Consider the following 13,575-nt stretch of genomic DNA (forward strand, 5'->3'; position numbering starts at 1 on the left):
TGTAAAAAAAACAAAAAACAGAAGAAGATGTGTGGTCATAGAAAGTGACAGACACAAAGTCTGAGCAGATGAAAAGAAAAGTGCCACCTGGACATTGACAAACCTCATCCACAGGAAATCTAAGGAAAATACAGACACACGCTGCCCACACTGTTTGATTGACAGGTGATCTCTGGGAAAAAATACCCCACAGTAACACCACAGCAGCGAGCGCTAAGCAACAAAGATGGAGACAAAATGAAAAAGGAGAAAAAAAAAAGAAATAAAACAGGATGTCACGGATTACCTCTTCATAAAGGATTCTCATTTCCAACACATCCATTCTCATCAGTGTGAGGGCTGCTGATCTCACTGTGCCAAAGCCTGCCTACCCAAATAAAGGTAAAAAATAGAGCAGCTGAGGACACGCAATATGTCTCACCCACATCATCATACTGCTGCCACTTATTTGTCTGTGGTGATTTTTTTTTCTTGCTTGTTTGTTTGCTGTTTTTCTTTTCTTTTTCTTACACCGCAGCCTGAAGTACGACACAGGCTCCCGTGATGTGTCAGTACGCCTGTCACCTTGGTTGGATATGCCTCTTTGTGTTATAGCATGTGCGTGAGTGATGTGGATGGGTGCAGATGAAAAATGCCCTGATGAGTTATGGGTCATCAGCACCTTCTCTACTGCTAATCAGCAACATGTCTCCCCACCCCTGCTTGTGGATGCTCCAGTGCTTTCAGTTTCAGAGATCTTTGAGATTAAGCAAGCATAATTCACAACCACATGACTCAATGATTGATAGCTATTCAGGTTAAGACACAGATATTTAACCGTTTTTCTTTTGTTTGTGGTGTAATTGTTTCGTTTTTATTGTCAACACACATCTCTCTGGAAACATCTCTCTGCTTCTACTAAAATCTAATTTCCCCACAGAATCCATTCAGGTTTCACCAACCGATAAATCTAAATCACAAACCCTGGAAAACTGTTTCTGTATCAGTGACAATAAAACTTCTAAACAAAAATCACTCATTCATGGATAACAATGCAAGGAGCCAACCATTCATGTTTTATTGACTCTGATATTATCTTGACATTTTCTTGACATTATTATCTTGACATTATTCTGACAAACTACAACTACTATGTCTGCTCGTCTGCACCACTCCCCCTCGACATATACAAGCTTCTGGCTAACCTTTCTGTGAGAAAACTGATATTGAGGGCTGGGAAGACTAGGCTTCTAATAACAAGGCTAATATTTGACTCCAGACTCTACAGTGCAAAAAAACATCAATATTTCTAGTCATTAAACAAATGGAGAACACACACAGCCACAAAAAAAAAAAAAAAAAAAAAAAACGCTCTCGGACCGCTTCCCACTCCAGAGTTATGGCAGACGCATGCAGTAAAACATTTAATCACCACTCTTAAAAGCTCAGAGATTTATTCACCCTGCACCGTAGAAGGCTGCAAATGGTGCGATCTGATCTGTTTAAAATACCACCCTTGATCTGCCCAGGGCAAAAGGGCTTTTCTGGCTCGTTTTGTAACGTGACTCGCTGTTTAACTGCCCACCAGTGATGGAGAGAGAGGAAGTTAGGAAGCCAGCAGGCAGTGGAAGGTCAGCCCAATGTGAGCTGCTGAGCCGGGCTAGTAAACATCCCCAGGGAGAGGTGTAAGAGGCCGCTTACCCAGACTCGACCTGCAGCCCATCGGGCTGGTGAGATGAGGCTGGGGCTGCAGAGCGAACAAGCTGAGTCTCCCACCAACCTCCTCACTCCCACTAAAAAATCTTTCTCATTTGTTATTCACATGCCCTTAAGGGCCCAGTGCCTGCCTATCGACATACATGCTCTGTCTCTGTAACACCTATCTGACTGTGGAGCTGGTGGGTGGATGAGCATGAGTTAATGCTTCTCTTTTAGGGACCTTGCTTCACCTTTGATCATAAATTTCAGAACTTTTTACATGCAGAATAAAAGTGCTTCCAGTGTCAAACAGATGCTTTTTCTGTGTGACCTTGTGATTTGAGAACCATCGTGTGTCATGGTGATGAATCTAAGAAGAGGTCCACAGCTGTCTCACCATGTGCTGTTTCTGCAATTGTTTACTTGGGTTTGATGGATATGACGCTATAATCCTTGTGACAAACGGGCTGCTGCCGTGAGCCCGGGGCGGCTCCTCATGCATCCTGCTTGTTTGCATGACCCACTGATATAAGCAATTGAGACAAAACCCAGATGACGAACTCATGACGAGTTCACTGGAAAACAACGTCTAGAGATGCTTCCTATGTGACAGGCAACATGAATGAGGACCATTGTTCAGATACGTGAGAGAAACTGTTGCCTCAAGTTCTGTTTTCTCTAGTACCAAACAAAAACTCCTCATGGTGATTATGATGAGGGAGCACGAAACAAAACACATGAGCTACAAACACAAAGTCTCGGGCTGGAGCTCATCAAAGTTGTGATCAAGTCCCCAGTGCAATTCAAAAATGTCAAATCTCAGCCAAGTCTCCAGAACTTGATTGAGCTGAGTTACAGTTTGAATTAGGTTGTAATAAATATGAGCAACAAATATTCATCAGAAATAAATTAGTCCACTGAGCAAAATGATTTAAATTTAAATTGTCTGTTCATTCAGATTATTTGAGATAAATGAGAAAATATTTTCCCACATCCAATGCAACAAGGGAAATCCACAAATACAATATCATTAAGAATTTTGCAATCTGCAAAATATTATTATAATTATTAACTTTTTACTTTTTTATCTCTTTGCTAGCACATGCTAGGTTTTAAATTAGGAATGGTTGTACTAGTGGTTAGCACAGTTTCCTCACAGCAAAAAGGACACAGGTTTAAATCCACTGGTCAGTCAGGTGCCATTGTGTGCGGTGGGCTGTCCTCTGGGCTCCCTCCCAGTGTCCATAGACATACAGTGAGGTTAGGTTAGGGCTCGGTTAATTGGTTACTCTTTATTGCCCATTGGGTGTTAATGTAGGTGTGTATGGTTGACTGTGTCTAAATATCAGCCCAGTTTTAAACTGATGTTGGTGTACTGTGCCTCATCCCGTGACAGCTGGGACTGACTCCAGTACTCCCCCAACTCTTGAATAGAGGTTAGGATAATAGACAGATACATGGAAGTACGTATGGATACTATGAGTCAAAGTGTCAGCATATATTTCAGTGAAGATTCTCAGTCATCCAGGTGAAGTTATCTGGAAGTTATCATGCTGCCCTTTCATCAATCCCCAGAGAGATCAGTCCCAATTCACACCTGCCCCAGGTTGGCAGAGGTGTGACTATTACATCCTTCACAACTTTCCCTGCGATTGTTTCACCTAACGAGCCTATTCAGGCCAAGGAGTGGAGTGAAACCAAACCTGGAGCATAAATTTGTGTCTATAACCAACTATCTTCAGACTAAAGAAGCTATTTGTATAAATAACAAGAAGGAAGACTCCACTTCCAGATACCAGCATATATTGTTTGTTGACCTCATCCTCAGACTTGTCACGTGCAAATATTGTTAAAAGGAACAAGTGCAAAACAAAAACTCAAATTGAACATTAACCAATGATTTTTGTATTGCTGATAGGGCTGACATGACGCCCTGTTGTTCACAGATGAAGGACTCTTTTCTTTTCTCCTGGGCTCTTTAATAATTAATTTTATATATCTTTATCTTTAACTTCATTCTTCACTTCCTATGTTCCAAAGGTTATTGAGAAGGGAAAATGAAGCCCTCAGAGCTAAGATGCTTTTTCAAGTAAGAAAACCCGCTAGCTTCTTATCTTTGTTTAGTGGTTAACAGGACAGCAGTAATCCCTGAAAACCACCAGGCAGCACTCAATACTACAGTGGATGGGCAGAAACCTGTTCCCCTTTTTTCTTCAATCTCCTCCTGCACCTTCATTTTATTTCAGATGGGTAATGACGCTATTTGAGGGGGCAGCCTCGATAACTCTGCAGAGATAATCTGACATTGTAATCCTCTCTTCTGTAAATTGGACCCTTCGACTGCCGCGAGATGATAGGACTCTGAAGTGCTTTTGAGAAACACTCCCACAAACTGCTCCACTCATCTTTCCCCCCCATTTCTTCCCCTTTCATGTTGTCATTGGTTTGTTCTGTGTATTACTTTTTTACCAAAAAAAAAAAGGTTATCATCCTTATAGCGTGTTTCTCTTTTTTCCTCTGAAATCCATTTTGAGTGTTTTCCCATCCGCCACCTCGTGAAACGAAGGCACTGCCAGGAATTGTCAACAAAGTTAGAGACACGGCATGAGCTGGCTATTTGGAAGATTATGATTGCTCATAACCATCAGTGTGCCTTCAGGCAACACTGTGTCTTCTTTTATAAAGGACAGAAGGGTGAAGGAGGTGTTTGGAAGTAGCTGCAAATTGGATGCTGAGATGCGCATAATAGGATGGCACTAAACTACATATTTTGATACTATGGGCTCTTATGCTTCTGTCTTATGGTCTGATGTTTTCATTTATAATTTAGTTATTTGGCAGATGCCTTTATTCAAAGCAACGTACAGGGTAAGCGGAAGGAGGTCTTGCCTAAGGAACCTTTCAGGATTTGAACTCCAGTCTATCCCATGGAGGGCAGCAATCTTACAACTACACTATCCAGCCGCCATAATCAATAGAAAACACAAATACATATATTCCAGAGAGGCGCTGGCTCACATCAAAGAAAGGACAACACTGTGATTACAACATACTGTATCTGTACATTTATTAAGGAAAAGCAGGATGTGAGAGAGGTGGTTGGGGTGGATGGAGGGAGTATAAAGTGATGGACTGACTGAGTTTTTCTCCTTCCACCTCAAAAATGTTAATAAAAACTGTAAAAACCTTCTGAGAAAAGTTTTTTCTTCGTTTGTTTGATGGGCAACAAAGCAACAACCTGTAGAAAAAGCAATCACATGACTATCTGAACTCAAAAACGTGTCTCCTGTCACCTGGAAGAGAGAATACCGACGGTGCAGAGAGTTTTTTTATATTATTCACATAAACATACTCCACCAACACAGTTTCCTAATCGTTTCTACTTAACTTAACTGCAATCACAAATATGTTTCTTGTGGGGAAAGTAATTGCAACCAAATTATGTTTTCTATTAACATAATGACCGTATGTTCACAATCAACGTAAATGACAAGTCACAAATACGAATGCACACAGGCAACAGATTGTTTTCCACCAAAACATTAGATCTACAACACATTTCAGTTTCCGCATAAATATCTCATTTAGCAGTAAAACGTCCAGTTTTGTGACCATTGTTGTTTTTATGGATGTTTTCAGGCACTGGGTTAAAATCAGGGAAAGATTACGGGCTGGCTTAAGTCTTTATTAATATTTAAACAAAAACACAGTCTTTCTCTAACCCTAACCAAAGTGCTTTTCTTTCTGAATGCTCAAACAGGACTCTGGACTCGGATCTGCAGTTTGTCAGTCGTGCACATTAAAGAAATTAAACGCTCTCCATCAACCTCAACCACCTCCTTGCAATTCACCTTCCCTTAATAAATGTAGAGCTGCATCCATTAAAAACCTGCTGCCTCACGACGTAATGATTACGCCATTAAAAAGATAATTTCAGTTGCTGTTACATAGAAAGCAGAATGTAATTTTCTGTCTCCACTTCACTTCTCCGTTTTCTAGCTGGTCTTTTTTATTCAATTCAGTGTTTTGTAACAGTGTAAACTGCTCAAAACATGATTTTATTCGACACCACCAAACTAAATATAGCTGGAAAACATCAGTGTAGGCAGCTTGAAAGGTAAAAGCGTCCTCCTTCCCATTTCATCATATGGTATCGTTTATACTTAATGTTGAAGCAAATGCAGAAGTTTCCCTCTGCTCATAAATAAAGATAAGATCAGATAAGCTCATTTATGGATAAATGCTTTCTGTGTCTAAAGTATCATATGTACCTTTAGGTCACAGTACAAGCCCAAACTCCAGTCCATGTTCTGTATGCTGCCTCTTGCTTGGCTCCTCTGTCCTGAAACTGTCTGGCCATCGATCCACACATCTGTGACTGGTGGAGTGACCTTCCTATTTGAGTCATAATAGAGGAGTCACTCCCCTGTTCCTTTGTATTGTGACATCTCTTCAGGAAACACCTCACATCTCCACTCTGCCAAACACTAAATCACATTCCCGGCACCTTTTCCGTATAATTCTTCTCTGCTTGCTCTCACATGCTCTCATCAGAAATCCATCATTCTTCACTCTTCTTCCACTTTGTTGCCTCAGCTTCTCACCATTCTGTCGCAGAGTTGCTCCGTGAGCACTGAGGTTGTAACCGTTGACCTTTTAGTGTTGTTTCTTGTAATGATCTAGTGCAGAAAGTGAAGCTTATTCTGTTGCGTGTCTCACTGGAATTTGTCACATAAAGACTTACATAGTAAATGAAAATGGATGTTTGAAAAAGCCTCAATGGAAAGTATATAGTATTTTATTATGCAGCCTTGCAGCTCTATCACTGATCTATAAAGCAGGAGCACTTTGCAATGAGGGATGTGCTGTGTAGACGTCCTTTGTTCCTTTTAATGGAATTAAGAACTACTATCAGAATAAAGTCTGGACAGTATGTCTGCCATTCTAATGTGTTCCTGCTTTTTGCATTAAATTATAATACTTTCTATTTGGTGATTTTATTGTTTCACTTACAAAGAAGGATTATATGCTCCTAAAAAGGCTGATAAAATTATCCCATATAAACTGCTGGATTATCACAAATAGAGTCTTTCCTGTTTTATTGTTAAGCCTCCTTTTGCTTTGGAGCATGCATACATTACTCTGTCTTAATTCATACCTGCATAACTGGATAACTGGGAGACCTTGAACGTTTCATTATCCAAACCATTGTTTTTGTTTTCTGCACACACACACACTTCTCCATAAACTCACTTGACCACTTTTCCCCAGTTTCTGCTTCTGCTAACACACATTTGTCACCTGATCATTTCACTCCTGTCTTAGCTTAAAAACATACATGACCTGGACAAACCCCTGCTGTTCTTTGGTTTCCCTCATTTGTCGCAAACCACACTCATATGCTCCACTTGCAAATCCTCTGCAATCTGCCCCCCATACATATATATATATATATATATATATATATATATATATATATATATATATATATATATATATATATATATATATATATATATATAATTTTTTATTCCTTGTTGGAACTCTGACAGAAAGTCAATCAACATTTTAAATTAAGAAATTAGGAAGAAGAAGAATTTGAAATAATTACAACCACAAACTGCATTATCATCCCAACTTACCTCTGTGGTTAGGTTTAGGTTTCAGCTAAAGCACTTAATAATTACATACATAGTAACAACCAGATAATAACCAGAGAAATGAGATCCTGAACATGAGTGGTCAACATAAGTGTTGTCCTTAGCAGGGTTCAGGTTTGATAATAAAGGAGGTCGGCGTAGAGTCGTTGCTACGTCCTGTCTCTCCTCCTTATGGCATTAAACTTAGTTGTACAGATAGAAAAGAAATAGTTTGAAGCTTGAAAATGTGCACACCTCCTCACAGTTACACAATTGCTGCATACAGAAGGCATTATTGTCAGTCTGTTTAGAAAAGTTTAGGATGCCCCCAGATGATTTAAAAAAATCTGACAATCTGACAAGCTCCTTTTAAAGCAAAGTGGATTGAAGCTCTGTGTTGTCTGCCATGACAGACCATTTCACTCCATGCCCTAAAGTTGCAATATCTAACTCTTTAGTGAAGATGTAGACTATTGTTTCTGGCCACACTTTAGATGTTTGCTGTAAATCTTGGAGTAGCAGTCAGAGCATGAAATCACAACAGTAAAAAATACAGAAAACAGCAAAGCAAAGAGTCTTATGGATATAAAAGTGCTACAAACAGTGTCCCTGATTTTATGTGGTAACATGAATGGATTCCATTTACCTCACACTAGACGTTGGGGCAGGTTGAAACTTAACTAATTATAGGAGATAGATAAGCGACACTTTCTGCCTCAAGGTGAAATCTGAGGATGTGTACAGCTCAGCAGCGTTCATTCATCCAAGTATTGTTCGTGTCTATGTCATGATGGTCACGAGGGCAGCAGCACCAGAGGCTGCTCAGAGTTTAGAGTCACCCTCATCCAATTAAACACTTATGTTGTGAGTGTTTAATTAGATGCTTATGGGCAAACCACTGCACTGAATCCATGTGCTAGAAACACTATATTAATAGCCAGATTATTTCAGTTCTGATTTGATTTATTAATATGTAGCTTGTTTTCCCCAAAACCAGAGCTCCTCATTGAAATAACAGAAGCAATTCTGCCGAAGTTTACCAGTTATTGACTAACACCACCTAATAACACATTGTGCTGCTTTTTTGGTTCCTATTACCAAATTTATTGTGTTCCACTTCTGTCTCCGTACAGTGATTTTATGGTCTTGTTTTCTAGTGAGATAGTCATCCATAGTTTGCCTGCCTTGCAGTGAGCCTCAGTTCTGTTTTTCTTTATTTGTATTGTTGCTTGCATTGCCCGCCTGCTTAGTGTTTATTCCATTTGACTTTGTTTAAATAAACCTGTTGAATTGTATTTTGTGTCGCTTGTGTTTCTGCATCTGGGTCCTCAGTTAGCACGACAACACCAGCAATGTTGCATGAACAGCGATTTAGCACATCCTGCTTGTTTAGTAGCCTTTCTGCCCGTGGCAACCACACAGAGAAATAGAAATAGAGACAAATCAACAGTTTAACATGCATTGAACCATGTGTCTGAATGGAGTGAGGTTATTCTTGGAGATGTGCAGGACACTGGTGAAGTGCAGGGGCCATGTGGTCACACAGTGCGCCCTTCAACTACAGGACCAGAGTTCAAACTGTAGTGTCAGCAAGTGTTTGCTGGAGTGTCCTTGTGTTAGACAGTGATGCTATACAACTACTTCACTCTATGTTTGTATTTTTAAATGATATTATACCGAGCAACACACATCATTCACTGTGTCAGGCGCTACGGAGCTCAGCTGGCTCTGTAGGATCCGTTTTTTCCGCCATCACACTATTAACAACTGACCCTGTAAACTGCTGCACATAGTATATTTACATTTAGTCATTTGCCAGGCGCTTTTTATCCAAACCAATGTACAATGAGGTACAACAGCAGGCAGGGTGAGCATTAAGAGGTAGGCCACAGCTGGGATTCAAACCTGAGTCTCCCGCATAAAAGGCAGCGATCTTGACCTGTGGGCCATAGTAATACTCAACACCTACAGTCCCACACGAGGAACACACTGCACACACATCCTGCACCTTGCATGTTGTGTTCTTTGACATTCTCACAGCGAAACATATTGTCCTTATATGTGTTTCTGATTCTGATTCTGTTTGAGCAAATGTTCATGGGACCTGTTACCTGCTGCTGAAGGCTAAAGGTGAAGGTTATGTGTTTTGTTTTGTTTTTCTCCAACAGCTGGAACAGAATATACAATAACATTATGTGTTGCATTATTTATTGTTGTACATATTGTGTGATACATTCCTGAACTATGTAATACGACTGTGGTTGGCTAATAAAACCTTTAGGGTCATTTTCATTAATTCGTAGCATAATTATCTCATTGCACCTGTTTTTGTATGATCACAACATTTATTATATATATTATTGTTAATCTAATATGAATCTAATCCAGTCTAATACTCTGCCTGACTACTGACTACTTGGTACTGATTCTGCCCCCCCGCCTTGTTGCCTGAACCCCATTGGAGCTGAAAGGTTGATTCTGTTTTTGTCTTTTTGGCTCTAGATATTCTGTTTTCCTGTATGTACTGAATCTCTTGTTGCTTTCTGGTTTTGGACACTCTGTTCTCTGCTTCAGTTGTGGATTGTTGGAACTTTCAAGTGAGCTCCACCTAGTGAGCGGGAGGTCCACTTAACACCTTTGTCCCTAGAGGTCCCTCTCGCTCCAGTCTCCCAACTCCACTGCTGCTGCTTCTCTTAAGAAAAAGTAAAGTCTTTGGTGTCTTTGGTGTCTAGCCTCTTTCTTGAGATCCTGACTTTGGGGGTTTATTTGGGAAGCAAAACATTTCAGTTGTGTAACCATAAAACCAAAATGACACATAAGACTTTAAGCTCCATAGAGATCAAGACAACTGCAGAGTGAGATGCTAATTCTGAGTCACTGTGAAAATCAGACTGATCAATGCAGCTTTAAAATTTGTAGTGCTTATTGTTTTTATAGTTTACCTACAGATTATGATTTAATTATCTTTTATAAGACATCCACTGTGATGACTTAATGACCTTATTGATAACCAGAGATGGTCATAATATTAAATGTAGTCTTGTGACATTCTCATCTGTCACCTTAGCGCTGTTCTCCTCTAGGATGGTTTTACTTTGTACTAAGAGGATGTGATGACATTTTAAGTTATAATCACAATAAAACAATATTTGATGCAGCAAAATACCATTATAATTAAAATTATTATCTTGAGATAGTAGGCTTAGGAAAACAAACACAAGCACCATTTGTTATCTGGAGATAATGATGATGAGGTAGCAGCTTGATGTCTCAAGATGATGAGTCGTAACCTCCAGTTAATAGCACAAAGCATTAGCAACCATAAATGCTCTCAGGATAAATATGTCTTCAGAATATTATATCATTACTAGTAGTGCAGGCGATAGTATCGTCGAAACAGAAGGAGCTAAACAGCCATGTCTTCCAACCATATGCTACTGTTTGATGGCTTAACACAAAATCACTGGTATGCAACAGTGCATACATCGCACACTGGTAGAGTAGCTTGTGCTCGTCTTTACATCTGTGTGAGTCAGTGAAGTGCTTCAAGTGCACGTTTTGTGACAGCAGCAGATTTTTGTGTGAGCCTCGATGCTTTGGCAGAGAAGTAAGAAGAGAGTGTGAGTTGGTTAGAGCTCTATTTGTTCTGCTTCCATTTGTCCTGAAGCTGACCTCTGACATTTACTCAGATGATAAAGAAACAACATCTGAATCTGTCTTAATCCTTGTTTGGTTGAAAAACCTGCTGGGGATTCTGGATCCCAGTACTGGATTAAGATCACACAGACACCAGATACATGCAGCGTATCACTAATACGGCCAAATGGCCGGACATTTCCCAGTCTCTCCTTATGGCTGCTTGTGCTCACTTCACATTCAGCTGTGAGTGATAAATACATTTAGATCAGTTGCACTCAGGAGCCACGGGTACGTTTCACTTTCACCCTATGTGCAAATATAGACTTGTCTTTAGTGTAGATTGTAGATAGATTTCACTGAATGTGATCTAATGTATATTTTATACTGTTTGCAGTTTGTAACAACATGTTTCAGTAGTTTTGATTCTTATCAAACAATTTTTACTATTAAGACTTGTTCTTTTTAACGAAAGTTCTCATTTTAACACAACACAGCAAGGTTAAAGTTCAAAATGTACAGACATGGCAGCTAAAAAATGTTTTTTCTGGTCAATTAACTGACCGCAGTTCAACTGATCTGTGAGAATTTGACTTGACAAACACCCATATGCCCAGTTTCCCAACAAATTAGATTCATATTGATTCTGTGGTGCTGGATTTACATCCAATGCCTAAGTTCAGAACTAGGACCGGATGTATTGTGTTGGTTTGATCACAAGGTGGAAGGTGATGGTGCAGAGCTTAGGTTGGAGAGTTGTGTAATCTAACTTACATATCATAGCTCTGCCTTGGTTTTTTATTAGTGCTTATGGTTTACAGACGGTGTATTGTAATGATTTTGGTTATCCTCTCACTTTTCGAGTACCATTACCAGGTAGATATTTGTGGATGGATTTTTTTTTTTGCTCTGTGACTCTTGACTGCCCGTAGATGTGAATGTAAGTGTGAATGGTTGTCTGTCTTTAGTCAGCCCTGTGATAGACTGGCGACCTGTCTGGGGTATACCCTGCCTCTTGCTCAGTGGCATCTGAGATGTAATTATTTTGACCTACATTAAGAAGATAGTGAGCTACTGCCAGTCAGATGAACCTGAGCAGGCATGACTGTGATTTTCTTAATGAATATCATACAATTAGTTGTTTCATCAGCATCACAAAACCAATCGACACATAAGAGATCATGAAGGAAACAAAAACCTTGTAAACCAGTGTGATGGTCAAAAGTTGGATGTAAAGTAGAAACCCCCAGTCTCCCGTCTTCAGCTCATCACTGAATCTAAATTATGTTGACTATTATGATGACTATTCAAAACCAGACTTCAATGGAAATATTCTGTCATACACATTTTCCTAGAGTTCACTCTTATGTGATTTCTTTGGAAACTTGAAACTTTTGTCTCTTTGGAAAAAGATTTCTCAAACTGTAATCATGGGTCTAGTTACTCTGCAATGTCTTATGCACAGTATAAATATCATGCATGTACTGTATGTTGTAGAAATAAGATATTTTATTGGCTCTGAATTGTCAGAAACACATGTTGTTGAACACAACACATGGTGTATTAAATGAGAATCATCCAAACATTGTCCCTGGCAATAGAGAGACCAGATTGAAGACGTGCATCACAGGGAAAAGACCACCTGCTGATGTCTGTAGGTAATACGTTTCAGGAAATGTTTTAATCCAAACAACTACCAAATAGCATTATCATATTATGTTAATATTAAAATATAGGTATTTAAATAAAATTGAAAAACAATGCATTTCCATTCAGGGCAACTTAAACACATTCACTAAGAGACATTACCATACAATATGTGCACACCCTTGAGGCACATACACACATTTTAAACATCTATAGTCCTTCCATATGCCCCCAGCGGACCAGCACTAATATATTTACATATATTAATGATTATAAGCAGGCATGGGGTATGTCCAGCTTCCTGCTAAATTCAGGTAAATAATCTGTCTGCAGTCCTTCCAGTCCTGTGAGAGGACGAGACACTAAAGCCTTGTGGAACATTGTCATCATTATGCTGCATTCATAGCCCATATTTTTCCTTTTCTGTACTTGAGCTTTCAGTGCTTTTGCTTCCTCAAAGTGCCCATGGGACCAAACATGAGGTATATAGCTTGTGTGTGTTCCTCATAATTGGCTCTAAAGTGGAGTGAGTGTTTGAGTCGTTCCAGTGGACTCCAAAACAGGCTGTTTGAGTATAGTCATTGTGCTCAGATGCTTCCTCCTCAAGGCAGCTATTTGTTGATATACTGCAGCAGGATTGTCAGTGCTCACATAACTTATATGTTGCAGGACAAGTTCTTCAGTCACCTCTCATGGTCACTGGAACATCTTGTATTTGTTAACACGATTGGAATTTTAGTTACAGGTCCTGTGCGTAAGTGTCTTGCAAGCTAAACATTGATGTGAGCATTCAGAAAATGCACTGAGTTTGTCCAGTGATTGGAAAATGTGTTTTTTGTGTGTGATGTTGTATTTGTTGTTATAATAAAAACAATTATCAATATATAATACTATTTAAACACATTTACCAAATGCCACAATCATTACTGAAGAGCTGAAGAGATTTAAATACTCAACAGACCACATAAAATGTATG

The sequence above is a fragment of the Anabas testudineus genome, chromosome 16, assembly GCF_900324465.2.
Source record: "Anabas testudineus chromosome 16, fAnaTes1.2, whole genome shotgun sequence".
Classification (NCBI taxonomy): domain Eukaryota; kingdom Metazoa; phylum Chordata; class Actinopteri; order Anabantiformes; family Anabantidae; genus Anabas; species Anabas testudineus.